The sequence below is a fragment of the Pimephales promelas genome, chromosome 19, assembly GCF_988280905.1.
Source record: "Pimephales promelas chromosome 19, fPimPro1.hap1.1, whole genome shotgun sequence".
NCBI lineage: Eukaryota > Metazoa > Chordata > Actinopteri > Cypriniformes > Leuciscidae > Pimephales > Pimephales promelas.
In genome coordinates, this window is record NC_142787.1 from 31,370,212 (window position 1) to 31,394,697 (window position 24,486).

Here is a 24,486-nt window from a genome sequence, read left to right on the forward strand (position 1 = left end):
TATAGTAAAGTGTAATTTATTTCTGTGATCAAAGCTGAATTAACAGCATCATTACTCCAGTCTTCAGTGTCACATGATCCTACAGAAATTATTATAATATGATGCTCAAGAAACATTTATGATTATTATCCATGTTGAAAACTGTATGTATATATATATATATATACTGTGTATATATATATATATATTAGGGATGCACCGAAATGAAAATTCTTGGCCGAAACCGAAAAAGAGGAAACCAAGGCCGAAAACCGAAAACCGAAACACCGAAAGAAATTATGCCAATTATTAGTATCATTGCATTTATGGCTATGACTGTGTACAAACTTTACTAAAATCAAGGCATTGCAATTGCATAAATTAATATAACATTTTCAAAGAATAAATCAATTACAAATAAGGCAAATATTTATTTAGCACAATGCACAGTATAAAATAAAATTCAAACTAAAATGTTTAATTTGACCCCACTCATGTGTACACTAAATAATAATCTACTGGCCTGCAGAAAGGTTTTAAAATGAAATGTTTTCTCAAAAACAAAGCCGAGCGCAAACTTCTCATCACACTAGCACCCAGTTTGCATGTCTAAATTAGTTACATTTTAAAAATTTAGCATACAATAGCATAAAAAGCCTTTTTAAATGAACAATGGTCCATGTTTAATACAAATGTACATGAAACTTAATGAACCATGTTTAGTGAATGTAGAAAATATTTAAGAGAGCATTAATTTAGTTCTATACATACATGTTCCCATATACATATTTTTTTGTAATGTCACAAGTAATAATCTCAGGGTTTACTGGGTTTTACATGATTATTTTTGTATTGGTGGTGGAATACTAAAAAATAAACATTGTCATGTATTTATCTGTCTTCTTCTCACCGATTCCTGATGGTTAGAGGACAGTTACTTGAGTCGTCGTTTCAAGGAATAGTACAACGGAGAGCGCGTCAAGTAGCTATAAACGCCTCGACCGTTTGGAGCAGTGCACGCGCTGTCTGTGGAGACTCGCGCTGCCTTGTTTACTTTCGCCTGCCTCCGCAGCGCGAGTCTTATTTATAATTTTTAATTGTGTCATCCACCTATATCTGCTCTAAACAATGCGTGCCGCCATGACGACTCCGGTTGCGAGCGGGTCAAGAGCGGTGCGCGCGCTGTCTGTGGAGACTCGCCCTGCCTTGTTTAGGCCGGATTCACATATAGCGCCTAAAAACGCGTAGAAAACGCTGGGCGCGCCGCATTCTCTATTTTGCAAAGCGCCAGGGCGGTTGCGCTTCAGTTGGTTCTTGTCACATGACCTATTGTGTGCGTACGGTGCGCTTGCGGTATTCTGAAAAGTTGAGATGTTTTTATCTCGACGCGGCGCGGACGCGCATGGAAAAAAGGAGCGCGTCGCACCGCGACCGCACCGCTTCCATTATGAGCGCGCATACCGCGCGCCTACATTTGAAATAACGAACTTGAGCGCGCAAAAGACGCGATATGTGAACCGGCCCTTATACTTTCGCCTGCCTCCGCAGCGCGAGTCTCCACAGACAGCGCGCGCACCGCTCTTGACCCGCTCGCAACCGGAGTCGTCGTCATGGCGGCGCGCATTGTTTAGAGCAGATAATAGGTGGATAAACAAGGTTTCCGTCTCATCGTGGGTTCAGATACACTGAAATACGTCCACACCACAGACATGTTGCTTCAGACAAGCAGGTCGCGGTTTCTGTTTGCGTCATCACAACATTTCGGCCGTATTGTTTCGGTGATAAAAGTCTTTCGGCCGAAAACCGAAAATGCTCTTTTGGGCCATTTTCGGCCGAAAATTTTCGGCGGCCGAATATTCGGTGCATCCCTAATATATATATATATATATATATATATACACATACATACATACATACATACATACATGAATATATTACCATCAATAAAAAAATATAAACTACTGAAAAAAAAAATTCATCTAACAATAGTGACAAAAACTACAATAAACTGTCTTACAAAACTATGTGTGCCTTCAAATAAGACAACGACTGCATCCGAAATCAAACACGTCCCTATACTACACAGGGGTAGAAAGTGTCCCAAATACCCTGAAGTCACCTTATGTGAAACACAGTACGCCAAAAGAGTAGTCCGAGTACACAAGCGGTGTCCCAAATGATGCACTATTAAGGAAAAGAAAGAAACGAACAAAACAATAAAAGCAAAAAATAGCAATATACTTAAAGATACAAGAATAGGCAATTTGTCAGTTCATATAATAATAAAAAACCCTGTGCCTCTTCTATGTGTGTATATTTTATGGCTTTTCAGGCAGTCTCTCAAAGCAACTGTGTGATTATTATGCAGCCACTCGATCTTCCACTCAGAGGAGTGTTTATGGCTTTCCTTTCCTGCATTATCCTCCAGAGGTGATACGACTGCTATACACCGATCCCATGAAAATGCTCTTATTTGCCATAATCATTTCTTCCAGGACCACGCCAGGCTTGTTTAATTGGACTCAAAGGCACATGTTCCTTAATTTGGGAGTCATGAATTTGAAATCAATAAGCAATGAAAAGGAAAAGAAACATCAGGCTGAATTAGTAATCCTTAGACATCAGGGTGCTTACAAGGGAAATGTACAAGTCTAGGCTACACAGGGTAATTATGAATATGCTCAGACCTATTCATTGCATTGTTACATAATTATCCAGATGAGAAAGGCCTAATACAATGTGGTTGTCAAGACACCCTGGTATATGCGTCTCTATGCAATATTGAATTACACTGCACCACATATTGCATTATACTAATGCATTACCTGAAGATGCTGTAAGTGATTTCTTTATACCACAGATGAAATGTCCCTACGTGACGGATATCACTGAAATAGGTGACTGTGGAAATTACACCCGTATTCCTAACAGTGATGGGCTTTATGATGAGAAAAAAAATGGCTTTTCTATCCACATGAAAACTAGACGAGTAGAAAAGCTCTCTTTTTTCATGTCCAGATTTTCCAACATTGGTTTATTAAAGACAACAGAAGAGCATGAGCGTGGTCAAGTTTAGTATTGCTAGTTATTATTGCAATTAAAGTACATAGTATGTGGAAATAAGGCTTTAAAATAAAGTGCTACTATATATACTTTTTTACTATCTACATGTAACAAGGACAGTAAAATAAAGGGTAACATTTTATTTTAGTGTCCATGTTCCATTTATTTACCATAGTAACAGGAAATTATGCATAATTATATCCAACCGTCCACCAAATCCTAATCCTACCATAACTGTATTGTAAACATGTAGTATGGCAAGCCGTTTTAGCTTTTATTCATTTCCAGGATATGAATTATTGATATCAACAATTCAATTTTTGATATCAAAAATGTAATTCTTGATATCAACAATTGTATTTTCACTAGTTAAATGTCACGATAAGCTGCCATTCAAAACCAATTGTTGATATCAAAAATAGATTTCTTACTAATTTTACATATCAGAAATACAATTATTACTCGTAAAAAACTTTATTTTTGATATCAAGAATTCATATGTTACTAGTTGACATGTCTATTCTTGATATCAGCAATTGAATTGCTACTAGTAACAATGTTCATTTTTTAAAAATCAGTAATTAAATTTTTAGTGACAATGTTAATTTCTGATATCATGAATGTAATTGTTACTAGTAAGAAAGCCATTTGAGATATCTGAAATAATAGTGATATCAGAAATGATAATTTTTACTGGTAACAACACTTTTAGACCTTACCAGGTTTTTTACAGTAAAATATTGGCAACACTGTTGCCAGTAATTTACTGTAAAAATGCACTAAAACTATTAAGTTGTATTTTTTAGTTAACTTCAGATTTAGTGCATTTTTACAGTAAATTACTGGGAACAGTGTTGTAAAAATGCACTAAAACTAATAAGTTGTATTTTTTAGTTAACTTGAGATTTAGTGCATTTTTACAGTAAATTACTGGGAACAGTGTTGCCAGTATTTTACTGTAAAAAACCTGGTAAGGTCTAACAGTGAACTGAATTGTTGACATCAAGAATAGACATTTCAACTAGTGACAATTTAATTATTGATATCAGGAATTCACATTTTTACCAGTAACAATGTAATTATTGATATCAAAAAGGATATTTCTAGTAAAAAATCAATTCTTGATATCAACAATTCATTTTGAATGGCAACCTATGGGTGAAAATACAATTAAAGAAATCAGCAATTAAATTGTTGATATCAAAAATTACATTTTTTTGATTTTCCTGGAAATGAATAAAAGCTAAAACGGCTTGCCATACTAGTAGCTGCTTATATTACTCAGTACTTAAATAAATAATTACACCTTAAAGTAAAGTGCAACCAAATATTGTTGAAATCACTTTCTTTTCCAGATGATAAATGGTAAAAACACTGACAGCCCATGAGAATCCAATGACTTTAAAAAGCACCAATCACTGGGGAGTTCAGCTGTCTCTATAAGATACTCAAGGTGAGTCGTTTTCAACCCGAATTCCCCCTCTGTCCCTCCTTTCATGTTGTGTCATTGGAGAAGCATTGTGCTGTGGCCCAGATGATCTGTTTGTTCAGACGAGGAAGGAGCAAGACAAACGAAAGAGCTCAACTCAACCTGCCAGCTGGCTCCAACACAGCCTCAAATTGGCTAAAAAGCGCCTCGTGCTACAGCTGCCAAACATATTTCTTGAGTCGAGGACAATGCAGTGACGTCCATCCAGTATCTGATACAATCCTCATTGTTATTTCTGACTGAAATGATCATTTCCTGTGGGGGATATTGTACAGTGAGGCTGATGAAGGGTGAATGTGCTGTCTGTTGGCTGTCAGAGCCGGCCTCACGTCCACCGCCAGAGCTCGCGGCCGGCCTTAAATGAATCTGTCGGCGTAATTGCTCTGTGAGTGCGCTGCCGTGTGAGAAGACTACATTCCATTAGGCTGAGAAGACCCTGGGGGGGGACGGCGGGATTTTGGCTAGATGTGTTTGTGTGATAGGGCAGGACACCGTAAAGTGAGTGTTGTAACACCTAGGGACGAGAACGCACAGGAATACGTGTCAGCCCATTGATGTTCTGGGTTTGTGCAGAAATGTCATTCGCTCATGTGTGAAGTTAAAGCATTCCCAGCGGTACCCGTGACGGTTGGCTTTTTCGTGGGAAGACTGATTTGTCAGTGGGAAATGTAGCACATGGCATGTAGCCTTTACTGTATATTTAACGATTAATCGCGATTAATCGCATCCAAAATAAACGTTTGTGTTTACATAATATATTTGTTTAATTTGTATATATAAATACCCACACATGCATGTATATATTTCAGAAATATGTGCATGTATATATTTTATATATATTTATTCACATTTAATATTATATATAAATATTTGATATATTAATAACACATTTTGCATGTGTGGGTATTTATATATACAAATTAATTATACACACACATATATTATGTAAACACAAACTTATATTTTGGATGCGATTAATCGTTGCCAATCCCTTAATATAATAAACATAAAAAAAGTGTTATATGGTAATTTTTCCCCCCAAATTTCATTACATACTTTCTTTCTTCAGATGAACACAAAGAAAGATCTTTAGAAAATAATTTACACTCTTAGAAGAAAAGGTTCTATTATAGAACCTAAAAAGGTTCAATCAGCGCTACATATTTGGAACCCCTAAAAGGTTCTATACACTCTTAAAAAAGGGTTCCTCTGGGTTCTATATAGAACCCTGGCGTTCCATACTTGGCCAATAGAACCTTTTACCAAAAAAAAAAAAGGTTCTCAATAGAACCATTTTGCAGTCATATGAAGCGGGGGATGGAACCATTTCTGGTTCTAAACGGAACAATTTTTTCTAAGAGAGTATGTAAAGCTGCAGTTCGTAGTTTTTCCTCTTTGTCGCCATCTCTGTTCGAAATCTGCTATTGCAGTTATTAGCGAAATTATCAACGGCACACCACGCATAAATGAACGTTTTGATGAGAATGTGCGGCTGTCAGTCGGTGTCGACGGCATTCGGACTCACAAATTATACTTTTGGAAGTGTGATCAAGATACGACTCATCTGAACTAGTAACATCCACTTTTGTACTGACCAATTAAAGGGATACTCCACTGTTTTTTTCATATTAAACTAGACAAGTTGATGCATACCTCTATCGTCTCAGTGCTTGCGCTAAAAAGCTTAAAAAAAACAGAAGAAGAATGGGACCTTTAATGTCCTATGTTCTCTCAGAGAGTAGCTCTTTCTTCCAGTTCTTCCGGTCTTATATGCAGTTAATAATCCACTTTACTTCTGCAACCTGATGTTTTATCCATCTGAAAATGTCTGGACTGTGAAAAGTGTTACTTATAAGATCAGATGGATAAAAACATCAGTTTGCAGAAGTCAAGTGGATTATTACCGGCATTTTAAATTGTCTTCAGATGTTTTGTCCCAGGGGTAAAGGCCATGTGCATCTGTTCTGCGTTCTTTAAAGCAAAGCTGCATCAACCTCGGGTAGACGTCTGACTGAGCATCATTGTAATGTGGAAAAATTGGCAGCTTCCTTACTCAGCCCAGCTGCACTACGGAAGACTTTAGCAATCAATGTTGCTACTCTGTATTTCAGATGTGTTATTTATAGATTTGGCTAGCACACATTTACTCTGACTGAAAGAAAGAGAAAACATCTCAGCAACAAATCTGACAGGCTTTAGTTAGACAGGACACCTGAGGCTGAAGGTGCAGACGAACATTGATTTGGGTCTATGTGAGCGTACAAGACAGCAGTCACTCCAATACGTTTCAGACATTCCCAAGTTATATAGACAAACGGCGTGGAGATCAAAGTCATGCAAGCATATATAGAGATGTGGCTATTTATTTGACAGCCAAAACTAGTGCTTCTGAAGCTTGACATGCAATCGTATTTCATTAAATCAGACTATCCAGTTGCACCTGGTCAAAATGGAGGATTTGAGCAAATATATATATATATATATTTCAATTTTTTGTCATTTTAATATACAAATTTTGCAATCCAATTGTTTTGATTTTGCATGTTTAAAGCTGTGGTTTTATCTTATGTTCAATAAAAAAATATACTATTTAACATAACATTAGAATATATTTAAAAAACCCTGCAGAGATTTGAACCGGACTGGTTATTGTCGACATGGGGAATCCAGTGTTGCAAAAGATTTTGAAATGAATTTGTATGGGAGAGATAACTGGAAAAAGAGTGTGCTTTGCATATTAGATAAAATATAATTTTGACGGAAAACAGAGATAGTTTGCCATATTTATTTGCTTAGTCAGCGTCTTATCAGTTTTGGTTCATTTGCGGTTGTAAGGACCTTTTGAAATACTATAAAATAACACTGATGTGATCATGGCATGCTTGCATTTATGGAAAATACTAATTGCAATGTTCATCAACCAATCAGAATCAAGCATTCAACAGCCCTGTAGTATAATTGATTAAATAAAAATGCAACTTATTTGACCTAATAAAATGATTGGTGCTGCATTGATAGTTTGCACATACACTGCTGATGACAATAGCGAACCAGAATAAAGGGTTAAATAAATCTAACAGAAGCTCATTAGTCAATGCAGCCGACCATAAAGCAGGTAAATATGACCATCACTCACGCAGACAATATTATCCATAATCCATCTGCTTACATTAACACACTTGAGAATGAGCATAAACCCCTGATTATTTGTGTATTCACAAGGGCTACCATCAGCTCATTATAAAGAAGTGTCGTGTGTGCATGCAGCTGACATGTACAAAAATATAATAAACACTGTAAAAAATAAAATCATAATTTTTACGAAAAAACCCCCCAAAAAAACGGCAGCTGTGGTTGCCAGAACTTTACCATCAAAAATACGGTAGCAACGTTATTGATTTCACACACTTAACTTAAAATTTACAGTAATTAACCATATTTCATTATCTTATATAATGTTAATTGTACAACCTAACTATGAGGAACCATAATTACTTCAACAAAAATAAATAAAATGCAAAGTGTCACATTGTCGAATTGTGGGAATGTCAATTTACGGTTTTTCACTGTAAATTATACACTCTAAAAAACGATTCGTTGGCCGAACAACCATTACTTATAAAAGTAATTGGATCAAACATAAAAAATTAAGTATTCATAACTTTTCAACGTTTACTTAACATATATAGTGTGTGTAACACAAAAATATAAGTTACTAGGTGCACTTATAAATAAAATGAAAAATACATAAGGCATGTCAACTTGCGTCAAAATTAAGTAAATCTAGCATATCATTTTAAGTACTATATGAGCCACGTGATATGCAATTTCCCGTGATGCCTATCCAGACAAAAATTAAGCCATTTTATTTCACAGCACATGTGAAGACGTTGAGAAGAGGTAAGCTTATTTTTATACTTAGGCCTACACATGATCATTTATTGCATTTTTGGTCAAGAAATTTACTTTAAACTGAATTTCAGAATTGCTACAAATTTTGCATTGCAATTAGAAACGTGTTACTTACGAATGTAAACGTTTGTAGTCTACATGTTAATGAAGGAAACAAGTGTTTTGCACGCGAGTATTTGAAGAGTATATTGTGTTTTTTCAAAATATATGACCATGATGTTGGCTTATGCATTAATGGTGTGTTCACACAGAACGTGAATTTAATTATTTGCGATAGCAGATTACATTCATAGTCAATGCAAAGACGCGAAGACGCATCATTCGCGCCGGGCGTCGCGAATTGGGTGACTCGTTTGCCGCGAACGTCTTCCTCGGTAGAAAAATTTGAACTTGAGCGGGCTGCGGAAAGCATCTAACTAGACGCGACGTGTTTGACGCGTTCGGTTACCAATTCGGACGGCGCTTTCTCCCCCACGGATAGCCATTATAGGCCTACTTTATTAGCGAGTTGTTTTTGGATAAAACAAATGTACCTTGCATATTTACAAATTCCCATACAAGGAGTTGTTCATTTTCACTTTCAAAAACTGTCAATTTAACGGTATTTTTACAGTAAAATTACATTAAATGTACCATGACATTAGAGTTCTTTACCGTATATAGTACGGAAACTCTGTCATGGTACAGTAAAATAAATAAATAAATAAATAAATAACAGAGTTCTTTACCGTATATAGTACGGAAACTCTTTTACTTTTAAAATCACTGTTAAAATCGCGATTATTTTCTACATAATTTGTATAATATTAAATGAATATAATAAAAATTATTTATATTTTAAAATGTAGAAAACACTAACCATTTTTAAGAGGATCTTCTATAGTTAATTCTCCGGGCTCAATCTGGTTTGTTTCCTGCAACCCTAACTGTGTTTTAGTCTCCCTAATGCAGTTAACCAAACCTTTATAGTGTGATGTTGTACCTATTTTGTTAGTTTAACACCCTTTAAGATTCTCCAAGCTTTTGTTTCGACTTCCCTTGGGGTGGTTCAATCCTTAATTGAGGTGGAGAGACCCCTACAAACTCCCCTGTCTCATTTGCACCACTTTCCCCAGCAAACCCTGCAGTCGGAGGCTAGCAGATGCCGGCAGTATAATAAGGTGACCCTCATTCTACATTACGTGTCAGTCACGGAGGATCGCCCTTAAGCCGAGTCCCGGAGCTCCCGATTTCAGTCGGGTCTGCATCAGAACGATACGCAGAGTTATTGTGCACTTAATGCCGTGCCGGAGGCCCACGTGCCGCATTTATTATGGCTGAGAATCCTGCAGGCCTTACACAGAAGATGGCAATCAAATAATGAAGGCGTTTGCACCCACACGTTGCGTCTCCGCTGTTCGTCGTGATTCCTCATGCTTCCCGAAAGGTACAAGCATCTCTGTGACACAGACGGGGAGGTTGACACAGGTTTCATTCTCCCACGTGGAGCAGCTGGACAGCTTTGTGCGAGATAACGGATTTTAATAACCAAACAGAGAACGGGAGGACTTCTTTTCACAGGAAGTAGAGGCATTTTAATAGACAAATGTGGCAGTTTTGACTGTCAAAATGGATTCGCATTCCTCTCCGCTTTCAAAAGTCGCTCTCCTGAATAAATCCCAAGGCAAACATCAGACCTCGTGTGAAGGGTAACGTATCAATTGGAGGTTCGGGTGAGAAGGGATTTATAGAACGGGACTCTCCACTGGCCTCTCAATCTCTAGAATATTTGACGGGTAATGAGTGCAAGTCATTTTTCGCTGTCGGGTTTTATTGTTTTATTATTAATATATCATATTTTAATGGCCAAATACACTTTATGAATTCAAGGTTGTATATTTTACAACCGATAGAACATATGTAACCAATACAAATGGATCGGGAGCAACAGTAATTGTTGCTTTTTAATTTCCCCCTTACACTCCAAAAAAAGAAAAATCATGATTTTGAGGTGTGTGTAGTTAATCGCGATTAATCACATCCAAAATAAAAGTTTGTGTTTACATATATATATATATATATATATATATAAATACACACACATGCATGTATAATTAAGGAAAAAATATCATTTATATATAAAATATTTATATTTGCATATAATATAAATTATATATAAATCTATATACAGTATATACAAGAAAATATTTCTTAAATTTATATAAGCATGTGTGTGTATTTATATATATAAAATAATTATACACAGTCCACCCACATATATTATGCAAACACAAACTAGATGTGATTAATTGCAATTAATCATTTGACAGCCCTAATAAATATATATATATATATATATATATATATATATATATGTATGTATGTATATGTATGTATATATATATATATATATACACAGTACACACACACACGCACACATTTATTTATACATTGTTTATTATATTTTATAACTTAAAATACTTTTTTAAAAGAATATTTCTTGAATTTGGTTTATTTTTCTTACAAAATTAGCAAATACATATGTATTTTTCCATGTTTGAAGTGTAAACCTTACTAAACACAGTTCTACACCTCTGTTTTTTCACTGAATGAGAGATGGAGGCTGATAAATATTTGAAAAGAATACCAAGTTTATGTAGTGCATCAGCTCTAAATGCATCAGCATGACACAACAGAGTACAGAGTAAGAGCTTTCAAAAAAATCAAACAATAACACACACACACACACAAAAACGTACATGTGTGTGTTCCCGCATGTGCGTTCAGCTGGATCGAAGCATAAATGACAGCAACCAAATTCATTACACATTTCTGAGCATCCCAAATATGTCCTCATTTCTAATGCACCATGGTCCTGAAGGCTCAGATTACAGATTTATTCAAACAGTATTTAAAGTGCACAGACCCACCCGGCTTTTACTTCAAAAGAATGATGACGGATTGTTTCGTTTTTTACATTTCATCTCACCCTCCTAATGCCATTTTTTTTCTTAATTTCCCAACACATCAAATGCAAACTAGGGGCCACCAATTAAGTTGCAGCTTGTAGTAGACTAATTAGAGTGCAAAAATAATCCTCCCGTTTCCCATCTCTGTGGAGTCTGCTGTTGATATACATGCCTCCCACCCAAACAGAATTAATAATCGCTGTAGAAGCCCGTGCACAGATGAGCTGTGTGGCACTGCGCTCTTAGCCTAATATAAGGGATTTCAGCAGGAGCTCATTTCACACAAGTTAAAGGGACTGCAATGTATAGCTGGGCCTTAGGGGACAACGGGGATAATTGTAACGTTTAATAAACGTAACAGAGAATATTTTTGAGAAATAAAACGCTGAATGATTAAATATGTATAAAATAGCTTTATTTGTGTTCCACAGAAGAAATAAAGTCATAGAACAACTTTATAAAGATGGAACGTAAAGTTTTGTGATGTTTTGGGAAATTTTACAACGTTCCTTTCATCATGAATTTATCAGCTGTCAAAATACAGATGAAGAATGGATCCCAGAATGCATTTGCCATAACTTATTATATTAAAGTGCAGATGGATGTGGTTTTCAACCAACTGTTGTATTTCACTGATAAATAATGTTACTTTATGGTCTAAATGTCTATATGGGCATATTTTAATATGCATTAATATGCTGTGTGTTTCTATTTAGTCTTGAGTCACTATCAAAGTCTGTCCTTCAAAATCTCAAGTTATGTAAGGGGCTATTCACATTACAGAACTTTTTCATCACTTTATTATTATTATTTTCATCACATACCGCTGGTATGAATGTTATACTGATTTGTGCGCTTGTATCCGACTTGATTAAGTTATGCATTTATTTGACTCAAGAAATGACGTCAAAGACGTCTGATGCAAAACAAATAAGCCCCAAAAAAGTGTTTTCTCACTTCTATTTGGTAACACAAGCAGTTCAGGATGACGAAAAGTGTACTGTCAAGAAAAGTTATAATTGTATTCTGTAGCCCTCAAATCGTATTCACTTTATGGCCCTTAATCCTGTAATTGTGGACAAATGTGGGCACAGAGGACTCCAAAAAAAAATTTATTTTAAATTTCACTGTCTTCGATAAAATTTTGTCCATCCATTTATGGTGTTTATTTTTATTTTGGGGGTATTTTTGAATTTATTTACTTTAAAAAGTACCATATTTTCTATGTAAATTGTGCTTATTTTTATGTTTTATTTTTTTTTAACTACATTAAAATATCATTCCAATAAGTTCTTATTTATTCCAATAAGGCTTATTTTAGAATGCTCTAAATTACAGTTTTTCCCATTTATTTCGACATGAATGGGTGCCCATTTTTGACCCAAATACAAGATTATGGAGTTTTTTTTCACCCACTTAACCTTGTAGAATTGAGTCAAAAAAACTTAGGGAAACTTAGGGAAAGTAGCCAAGTCTTGTACCGCTCAGATCAAGGGAAGTATTTTTAAAAAAATAAATCAAAACTATTTTGCCCACGTTTGTCCAGAACACAGTTTTAGGTTTAATCTTATTCTCAGAGTATACTTTCAATGCACACATGTTGCAAACACATGGTTTTGTCATATTTAAATATACTTCATATTCAATCATTGCTGGGTCCCAAACCGGTGAGAAAAGCATCTAATTTCCATTTCTCTGACAATTAATTCTGTTCAAATAGCTAGAGGGATATTTCCATCCCAGACCAGACCGTCTGTCAACCTGGCCTCAGGTGTCTCTGTTCAATGGCACATTTGGCCCCAAATACACATTTAAGATCTCCAGAATGACCGTATGGCAACCAGAAGTTGGAGAAACAAGGAAATATAATACTTTATAAGGTGCTTAAGGAGATGTGTGGGTAGGAGAGATCTAAAACCACTAAACCAGATCATCGAGATGCAGCAACAACTCCCTGAAGACAAAGATTCTGCCACACAACACATCTTTCTGTTTCAGAAACCAGATATACAGCCTGCCATTGTGGATGGGCAATATGCCACGCCGTGTTTGGCATTAGTGAGCGTCACTGAGATGTTTTGGCAGAGCAACAACACTGGTTTCAGCCGACGTGTAGCCAGAGTAATGAGCAACCTTAGCAGGCATCACATCACCTGCGTCCACGATATCACCACCATGTGCTTCAGCTCGGCGAGAGCAACACATATAGCTCAAATGAGTCTGACCCAATAAAGCACATTTTGGTGTTTAGGACATCATCATGGAGTCAAACAAATTGCATTCAAACTTTAGTTTTAAATCTAATATATTAGAAATTCCATGTTGCATCAGAGAAAGAAATCCCCAAGTACCACATTGCAAATTTACTGAGCAATGAAAGTGCAAAAAGTGCAGCGAAAACACTAAATAGATTTTGAAGTCCTACCTCTTTATCAGATGCCAAAAATCACAGCCTTGATAAAGTCAGAAAACCATGGAGTTGATCGGCTGCCGATGTTTCTTCTATCTATTGCCGCGCACAAATGTGGAGTGGACCGTCTACCACGGGGACGGACTCCATGGGCTCCTCTGACTGGCGAGATCAGCGGCTCTCTGGCGAGTAGGTGAGAAAAGAAACAGTGAGAAAAGTCCGGTAGTCCTCGATGTGAGCGCCGTCAGAACAGAGCATCCTTCAGTGGGCAAGAAATCCAGAGGGAACGTGCTCGTAATCCCCAGACTGGAAGATAAACAGGGGAGAGTTGCCTCAACATTGTTCTTTTTCCACTGGCAGCAACATCTCTCTTCTCCCACATCCTTCTGAAGCTATTTATTTATGTGGGACCGGAGTGGAGGGAGCGTGAGAGAGAGAGAGAGAGAGAGCGAGTGTGCACTGTCAGTGACTACATTAGCAGCTCTGAGTAGGTGGAGTTTTCTTTGCAGCAGAGGGGATCATGATTCGAAATCCAAAGGAGGGAGAGAGAGACCGACAGATAGAGAGAGAGAGAGAGAACGCAGCATGAATAGGTTAAGAAGCAGAGGAAGGGGTTCAAAGAAAGGAGGGATAGAAATGCAGCAGGAGCCAACCAAGTCGACTAGTCAATTAGTTCTGCCACTAGTCCGCTAGCAATACCGTTTAACTCAATGGCAGCTGCTCGGCTGACGCAGGAGCGAATGGAAAAGTGCTGTCATCTTGGTTGCATAGAAACATTTGAGCCAATGCAGACAAAAAAATACTGATTGGTTGATAGAATGTATCCAGTTTCAAACCCTTCACTTGCAACTATATCGATCTGTGATGTGACATACGGCAGAGTCCACTTTATCGGAATCCGTATCATGTCGCTCAATCAGCGTTTCAACCGTGGAAAGACGTCAGTTAAACAGCTTGTAATCAATGTATCGTCATATTTACCTCAGAAAACCCACATAAACTCGTTAGTCAGCTAGAAAAAATAACTCCAGAGAGGAGCATTTTGCTAAATATATACACCATATTACATATTTGATTTGATTTACTTTATTAATCCCCAGGGGGGAAATTTATACGTCACAGCAGCACATAAATACAATAAAAATAAAATAAAAACATAACAACATACACAACTGTACTCAAATATCAATTTTTCAAAGCATTATGACCATGATTATATATATGACCATCATCTGCATCATCTTATATAGCACTGATTGTAAAATCTAATTGCAGTTGGAAAAAAAGATTTTTTTCTATGCATTATAATCGTAATGTTCTTCAATATTTAATGCATGTTTGAAATAAATCTGGCAAGTTTTTAGGACAGCCACCGTTTAAATGTTTATATTTCATATGATCTACGTATTATAAAAATAAATAAAAGTGTAATTTAAGTGTTTGTATAGCCACAAAACAGTTCATTATTAGGTTAATGAAGCCTATAGGCTACAACTAGACTCCCATAGTTTACAGCATTAGTTAAGAGATTTGATTCCCTTGAGAAAAATGGCCTTTTATTGTAACTGATATACAAAATCATCGATATCGAATCGAATTGCAAGCTTGTGAATCGAAATCGAATGGAATTGTGAAATTTGTCTCAATACCCAGCCCTACAGCAGACAACAATCAGAATCAGACCTCATGAGAGTTTGACTAAAATATAATTGAGGGAGTTTCACCGCACTCACGATAAACAAGTGGCCAGACAGACAAGACTAGAAATCTCAACAACAAAAAATAATAATAATAATAAACAGTCCGCACACTTGAATCCTTAAAGCAAATTTAATCACCAAGCATACGAGGATGACTAAAATATAATGAAATGCCTAGTAATTTAAAGGGATAGTTCATTTTGAAATTAATTTTTGGTATGTTTTATCTTTCCTCAAGGGCATCCAAGATGTAGGTGTCTTTGTTTCCGCAGTATTTTCAATTTTGATATTTTTAGGTCAAAGCGTTCTTGTCTATCAGTCATACAATGGAGGTCTATGGTCACCACCTCAAAGAGCATGAACAGAGAAGTCCAAATTAAACATGATTTAATGACTCGTAAATGTAAGGACACATTGATGGCCTAAGACACGAAACGAGCGGTTTGTGTGAGAAAATGAACAGTGTTTATATCGTTTGTGTATAGCAATCTGGCAATGGAGATAAACAGACTTTCTCAGCTCTATAAACATTCATTTATATCAACTTTCCATCAACACACCGATCAATGTTCATTTACAGAAGATCCACACTGACTCATCGGTTAGTATTCAAACACAAATACAAGGTAGGAAGGGTGAAGTTTAGAACTAGTCATCTACTTCTGCTTTGGCACTTCTATGCCCTGTTTCCAAACAAAGATTGAATTATTTAAGCTCTCAAAGTCTGTGAGAGCTTATACAATTACTGTGCCAATTACTGCATGTAAATAATCATATTTAGTAGTGTTTTCATGATCTGATTGAATTATCTCTGCAATTCAGTCAATAACGCCTATGTAAGAGTCAAGAAGCCAATTTAAAAGTAATTTGTGCAACTAAACAGAATATTTGATGTAGGTTTTATCAATTGCATAAGACTTAACAATTCCACAAACATCTCTCATTTGACATCATCAATGCACAGACGGGCTTTAAACCTCACAGGCTTTGGAACAGAAAGTGTTTGATTCGGAGAGAGTATATCTGCAGACTTTATATAAGAACCAAAACTCTGAATAATTCAATAATTCCTTTGCATTTGGGGATATGTCGCAGATGCTTTTATTCAAAGTGGCTTGCAGGGCACATTTATTGAAACATCTTTAAGTGTCTAGCCCAGGAACGTCTAGCTTATGACATATGGATTATAACCTTTCTTTTACCCGCCTGATCTTTGAACACTTAATCACACAGCCCGTTCTCATCCCAAGGCGTCATATAATGACGCTTTTGCCAATCCGTAGACATCCGACACCCTTTAGTGTCAATATGAGACGCAGATATATATGGGCCAGAAGGCGCCTCCTAGTGGTCGAACCCTAACCCTACACCAGACCTAATCCTACCCATAACCGAAGGGAGTTATATTGACGCTAAAGGGTGCCATGTGTGTTGGATGTCTACGCTTTGGCAAAAGCGTCGTATATGACGCTTTGGGATGAGAATGCGTTGGACCACACCATTATTAGTATAACTGACCTACATAGTTTTCAAAATGTTGTTTAAGCAGGATCAAGTCACTTTCTCTATGTACTAAAGCTGTCCAAAGAAATGGACTGTTCTTGCTTAAATGAACAGTAATTATAGATCATTGCCTTGTAAAAAGTAAAGACTCCTCTGTTGATGCTGGTCAGTTCAAATTACTGTCAGAGAGAATTGTGTTTCTGATATTTACATTACAAACGTCAGTTCTTCTAACCGCTAGATTTGTCTCTAATGCCTGGTTCAGATTACACAATTTTTTTTGTCTGTTACGATAGTCACTGTGTCAGATTACGTGATATTTACTCCTAAAATCATGTCGTGTCGTGGACAAGACACATGTCAGACTACACGTCACTTCCTGACCAGTCATTAACGGTGCGCGTGATGTCATCGAGAAGGCGAAACTAGTAGCGGGTGACTTCCGGAAACGAACGTAAACAAACAATGGATGAAGCGGTGAGTGTCGGATTGAAAAAAGAAAAAAAAAAGAAAGAAAACCCGACAATGGACACGTTCCTGGATTGCTCGCCATTTTTGAAAGTTGTGTACGGGCTCCTATTGGTCAACCTCATACATGTGACGGAACCGTTGTGGGCGACCGTTAAAAAAAATTAAACATGCTAGTCTTTTTGTCGTGATGTCGTGAAGCATCGTAGGCAACGACTCCCAAATGATTCGTTCGACGATTCATTTTCCCAAACACCTCCTTTGAGTGACGCGAATCTGCGGCGATTGGTCACATGACCCAGTCAGTTGTTATTGGTAAATCGTAGGCAGAGACATAATAAATAATAAATTTTTCTTAAATATATATGTACATGCATGTGTGTGTATTTATATATACAAAGTAATTATGTCGTGAAGCATCGTAGGTTGTCGCCCACTATGACACACTATACGAGATGATGCGATCGAATCTTGCGTCCCGACGGCCGTTGTCGTTTACGAATCCCCACGATACCGTACGTCAAACGGATCGCGTGCCAAAATCGGGCTAAAATAGTGTAATCTGAACAGTAATACTCCATTATTTCTCCATTTTCTATAATTTATGTAATATTTACGTTTGTTTTTGTTAATTGTATGTATTTTATGTTATATTTGATCATTAATTCTCTTAATGTGTTTGATGGTGGTGGTTGTGTACAGTTTTGAAGTATTGTGATGCATAATAAGGCATGAATTTTAAATCACTATAAAAATGTACAGTACATGTTGCCATAATGAGGGCAATCAGAGGTGGGCTGTTGGTGTTTCCTGTGGGCAGGGGCATCGCTGTTGCCTAGCAGCCAAATCTGACCCTGGCAACCAAAGAAACACCAAAGCAAGACCCGTGAATCAATCTGTCTCTAAGAGGTAAGTATATGTCACTCTTTCTCTCTCTCTTGTAATTCACATGGAGCTGGTGCCAGACACACACACCCCGGTGGGTTGCCCTGCTGATGGGGTCATGTGGTTCTCTTCACAGCAGACAGACAGGTGGACTGGCTCTGAGGTACTTACTAAAACAGGACATTACTGTTGAAGTTCTCACTCAGGCTATGGAAGCCAACTGATGCAACTACAACAAAATATCTTAAAGCCGCTCTATTGCCAATAATCGGATCCTTTAAAGATGAGTTCATTGATCACCAAAATCATACATTCAAACAAAAATACATTCTTATGAAAAGTCTTCATGCCTTATATAGCTGGAATGTAACTCTAAACCTTGCTTCATTTAGTATATGCAGATTCATTAAAGAGCCCCTATCATAGCATTTTTGTTTTGGGAGTTCCCAAAAACAGTTTAACGTGCATGCAAGGATAAAAAACACTTTATTTGTCTTATAATATGCATTTATTTTTACCCGATTTGCTCAACGACTCCCAAATGATTCGTTCGACGATTCATTTTCCCAAACACCTCCTTTGAGTGACGCGAATCTGCGGCGATTGGTCACATGACCCAGTCAGTTGTTATTGGTAAATCGTAGGCAGAGACATAATAAATAATACATATTTCTTAAATATATATGTACATGCATGTGTGTGTATTTATATATACAAAGTAATTATACGCAGCACACACATGTATAATGTAAACACAAACTTTTATTTTGGATGCGATTATTCGTTGCCCAGCACATTTTAAATGCAAAGTTGATTTTCGTTGGCTTGAAATATTTTCTTATCTGCGAGACAAGCATTTTTCTGCAAAACTCGTGTGAAATGCCCTTTTGCGCACTCAAAATGTAAATAATAAATTTTTCTTAAATATATGTACATGCATGTGTGTATTATATATACAAAGTAATTATACGCAGCACACACATGTATAATGTAAACACAAACTTTTATTTTGGATTTATTTTGCGATTATTCGTTGCCCAGCACATTTTAAATGCAAAGTTGATTTTCGTTGACTCGAAATATTTTCTTATCTGCGAGACAAGCGTTTCTCCGTAAAACTTGTGCGAAATGCCCTTTTGCGCACTCAAACTGTGATCTTGCGCGCGCAGATTTGTGACCAAAATCTAATCCCATAATTAGCCCCGCCTCCATTCACTCACACCATCTCAGAGATCCACTCAGTCAACTTTTACTCAAGTTATTGTAGTAAGCGCTGCACGATGGTATCGATCTTTACAACGTCGAATGCATAACGGTGATTAATATGATTCGCCTTTTGCTTGACTACATCATCAAACATTTAACATTTTATCGGTTTATGTTTAAAAAAACAATATTTTATTGGATTATGTTTTAAAAATGTATTAGTTTGCTTCTGAAATGTTTCTTGTTTTATGTTTACATTAGGGCTGTCACACGATTAATCGCATCCAAAATAAAAGTTTGTGTTTACATAATATATGTGGATGCACTGTGTATAATTATTTTGTATATGTAAATACACACACATGCATGTATATTTAAGGAAAAAAATAGTATATATAAATATAAATTATATATAAATCTATATAATACAGTATATAAATATATGCAAATATTTCTTAAATATATATAAGCATGTGTGTGTATTTATATATATATAAAATAAGTATACACAGTGCACCCACATATATTATGTAAACACAAACTTTTATTTTGGATGCGATTAATCGCGATTAATCGTTTGACAGCCCTAGTTTATGTACATTTATTTGAAGACAAAAATCCTGACAAGAATTTTCTTCAGTGAATAACCTCAAGAATATCTTCAACTTTGTAAACATCACCACGAGAAGACTTGGACGGCTCGTTGCCGCAGGATGCAAGGTGCAGATGTTCTGTTTTAATTGAGAATTCTTAGCAAAGAGGCAATACGTCATGCCTGTAGAGTGAGCTACCTAAACGTCTCATCCAACTCAATTAAATTTCACCCGTAATTCTTGGCTCCAGCCCACCCTCAGGCCTTGCCACTAAAGCACAGAACAATAAATCACCTCAGCCTTGTTGCATCTCCTGAAATCTAACAGAGACAAAGAACCTTCATTTATTATTCCAGAGTTTGAGTTTGAGTTAGGTGTGGCCACTGCCTCCATTTCCTCACCAAGTCCAGCTGTGGGAGTTTTACTTATTGATACAAACTATGGCATATCGGGATGAAATGATGAAACTCTACGCCACTTTCCCTCAGGCTGTTGAGTATTTGGAATAGATATTGAGAGCCAGATAGACTGCACCTTCAAACTAAATAATTCTCGACACTGAACTTGCATGCTCCTTTTGTTAATGTTTAACTCCTCAGTCGGTTTCTGCTTATTATAGAGTTATGAGGTCAGTTTTCAAAAGTTGTGAAATTAACAGGCTCATAATAGGCTTAATTTGGAGTGCTGGGGATACATATGAATGCTTACCGTTAAATTAGACAATAAATTCCCAGACGAAGACTCTCTATTAGTCATAATGGGCTACAAGACATCTTTTAAAGGATTTAAATGGCATAAAGATGATGCAATATATGAGTGTTACAGTGATTACACCACGGGTATGAATTGTTCTTAAATATTAAATGGCATAAAGATGATGCAATATATGAGTGTTACAGTGATTACACCACGGGTATGAATTGTTCTTAAATATTATTGAGGACCAGGTATGTCACACGTCAATGATATCCTTAAAACGGAGATATTTTTCACTGTCAAAACGATCCCCATACACACGGATCCGCGAAAACAACTTAAACCCTGTATTCTGCTGCCGATGGCATTGAAACACTATAGACTGAACACGTAATATGTGCACTTTGAAAACGTTTTCAAAACTTTGGACTTGTGGAGTAAACGTAATTGAGAGAAGGAATTAATTAAAAGAATTAAATTAAAAATAAGAATTCATAAGCAATTAACAAACGTTTAATAATTAAGGATTAATTGAATTTTAAGAATTTTGCAAGTGCCTTAAAATTCTGTCAGTGACCTTTTTTTTCAACTCGACTGGATAATAAATTAAGAAAAGCATCTGGCAAAAGGAGAATGGAGAAAATCAATAGAGAAAGCAATTTGTAAATGCTTTACAAAATTAAATCTTGCATTAAAAAATTATTCATCTGTTCATTTATTTTTATTTTATTACATTTTAACATTTTATTTTGACTATGTATTATTTGTCAGTTTAAAAACTGATGAATTTACCTCAATTTTTCCAGCATATAGCTCATCCAATTAGAATTTATAGTATAAAAAAACTATATATTCTATATATTCTGTAAGTGCAAAATGTCTTTATAGTTTTTAGCACAGTGCTTTGCATATTTTATCAGTTTTTGTCTTTGTAAGCAATTTTGAGTTGGTATAGCCATTACATATGTTATAAATGTTTATAATGTTTTATAATGTAGAATTATTGACAGCAGCATAAGCAGCCCATCTGAATGTATCTCAGCCATGAAATAACTTTGCTTAACTTTAGTATTCTAAAGCTACTCATATATATATATATATATATATATATATATGAAGAGTTCAGATGCAAAAGCCTCTAAATGCCATTTGAAATTTGCTTCTAGAACGGTCATTTTTATCAAGCTTGTATATTTAAGTTCAGTAATTTCACTTAAATGGCAATTAATAGGTCATCTTCATTGCCATTTAAGTGAAATCACTGAACTTAAATATACAAGCTTGATAAAAATGATCATTCTAGAAGAAAATTTCAAATGGCACTTAGAGGCTTTTGCATCTGAACTCTTCATATATATATATATATATAAGGTTTATGAATTCAGTTCAGCTGAATACCAATAACTGACCATAACATGACATAATCGCAGGCGAAAGCAGAGGCAAAACAGAAAATAAGAAATAGAAGAAAAAAAAACTCATTCCCGCTTTAGCTGCTTTTTTGGGGCAGAGATGAGTTTGTTATTGTGTATTTTCCTAATGCAGTTCTGGCAGCTCCATCCTAACAAAAGCCAGACACAGCATAAAGCACAAAGTGTACTGAGATGTTGGACTGGGGCATATGAATCTTATATCTAGATCTGAGTCATTTTATTTCACAATTATAACACACAACATAGATGCATTTGCTTTGAATAAGGTTTTTGAGGATATACAAATTTTTATACACAAAAAAACTAATACTAGCCTACTGAACTATCAAGCTTAGTGAAGAGAAGGCAAGCAAACAGTTAGTGATAAAATAAGAACCAATAAACTAATTACAAGCAATAGGGCAACAAACTGTAGAACAAAGACAAAGTAAAATAGACCTATTAGAAAAAAATATCAAGCACTAAATAAAAGGTGCGGAAATCATTTGGAATCTTGCAATTCAATTGCATTAAATTCTTGGGTCACGATTCTCTATAATTATAAAAATATAAATACATATTTAAAAATATAAATATATAATATAATATAAAAAGCCCAATCATCACAGACATTTTGGGTGATCTCGAAACACATTTTCGGGCAGACTCATCACTAATAGCCTAGACTTGTTGTTTAACGACTGCGCTCTGTTACCGGAAGGCGTGGCCTCCTAGGGCAGAGAAGCAAGTGCATTCTGGGAGTTGTTGTCTTCCATCCACATAAGCCAAAAATACATTTTCTGCCTTTTCTCAGCCTAGAAATCTCCAAATTAAAATTTCTTCTACATAAATGACCCATTTTAAATACACATTCATCTTTCCAGAGGTGAAGTATCCCTTTAATTTGACCATTTACATGAATGATAAACTGTAAAACAAGCTATTCTGCTAAACCTAAACGTATCCTTTTGTGTTTCACAGAAGACAGACACTTGTGTGCTTGTGGTGCACTGGAATGAGTGTTTGCTGATGGTGAGGCGAGCTCAGGGCCGTAAGTGTTGGAGGATCAGGTGTTGATAGCTCAGAGATCAGGAGGCACCGGTGAGTCAGAGCAGTGGTCAGAAGTAATTAAAAACAGGACTGGTCTGAAGTGGCCAGTAAAGGGACCTTTGGGGAAAAACTGACAGAAATAAAAAATCTTGATCTTAAACTAATTCAACGAGTGAGCATACACAAAAACACAAAAAAGGTAAGATAGAAATACTCCATAATAATTAGGCTATTGTAGTTGAAGATTGGCTAGGACTTTTATTTTATTTTTTCTCATCCATAGATATGACTAGTGTAAATCTCATCCAAGCACTTTTACTTAAAGAGATTATTATTAATCTTGACTTGAATATGAAAATCAATGTTTGTAAAATGCATTCCATATTTTTTATGTATTTGTTAACAGTAAATTTGTGGAGTTACTCATTTACATTTGTAGCATAAAATATTAGTTTTCTTTTTTAAGTGAAAAGTAGACAAATTGTCTCGAATTCAAACAAAGGTTAGACAAAGAATGTTATTGGTGGTGTCTTCCTGATTTTATTATAATAATTGTTATAATTCATTATAATATTATGATTTAATAATTCCATTATTCAGATGTAGGCAATGCGAGTGTGTACGTTTACTTACATTTACATTTAGTCATTTAGCAGAGGCTTTTATCCAAAGCGACTTGAGGAACTGTGTTTCACAGTCTATTTATGCTCATACTCTTCGGTCTTAATAAGGTTTTTCATTTACTGTAAGGACAAAGTTATGTATGAATTTTGCCCAGATATAATGTTTTTTAAAATTAAAAAGAAGATGGTGACCTGTCAGAGACCTCATTCTTAAATGATTGTGTATCTCGGTGCAGTAATTCATTGAGAGAGTCCTCTAAACCCAGTAATATACTTATACTTTTATATACTAACCCAGTAATATACTTATACTCATATACTTTTAGTTTGAAATAATTTGCAGGTGATGTTTAATATTGATCAAAAAGTTGTAGTAATTACAGACCACTTAAAAGATTTTAACATTATGACTATTGTGAGACTTCATGACTGTGGGCATGTTGTGGTTTTGTCCTCAAAGGCATAATGTCAACTATTCACTGACAAAACGAATTATGAAAAGTCCGAAATGCAGTGAAGGGAGCAAAGCCTTAACAAATAAATGTTAGT

General features: G+C 35.9%; 1 protein-coding gene across 2 annotated transcripts in view; it reads right to left on the minus strand.

The window, feature by feature from the left end:
* The window catches only part of sgcd (sarcoglycan, delta (dystrophin-associated glycoprotein)), a 225,730-nt gene that overhangs the window by 170,882 nt on the left and 30,362 nt on the right, over positions 1–24,486 (minus strand). Inside the window, exon 1 of one of the 2 annotated variants that reach the window (XM_039676953.2) lies at positions 13,817–14,194. The exons of the other annotated variant lie outside the window; for it this stretch is intronic. The gene's annotated coding sequence lies outside the window, so the exon portion shown is untranslated. Of the gene's footprint in view, positions 1–13,816; positions 14,195–24,486 lie in introns of those variants that run through there. 2 annotated transcript variants of the gene reach the window in all.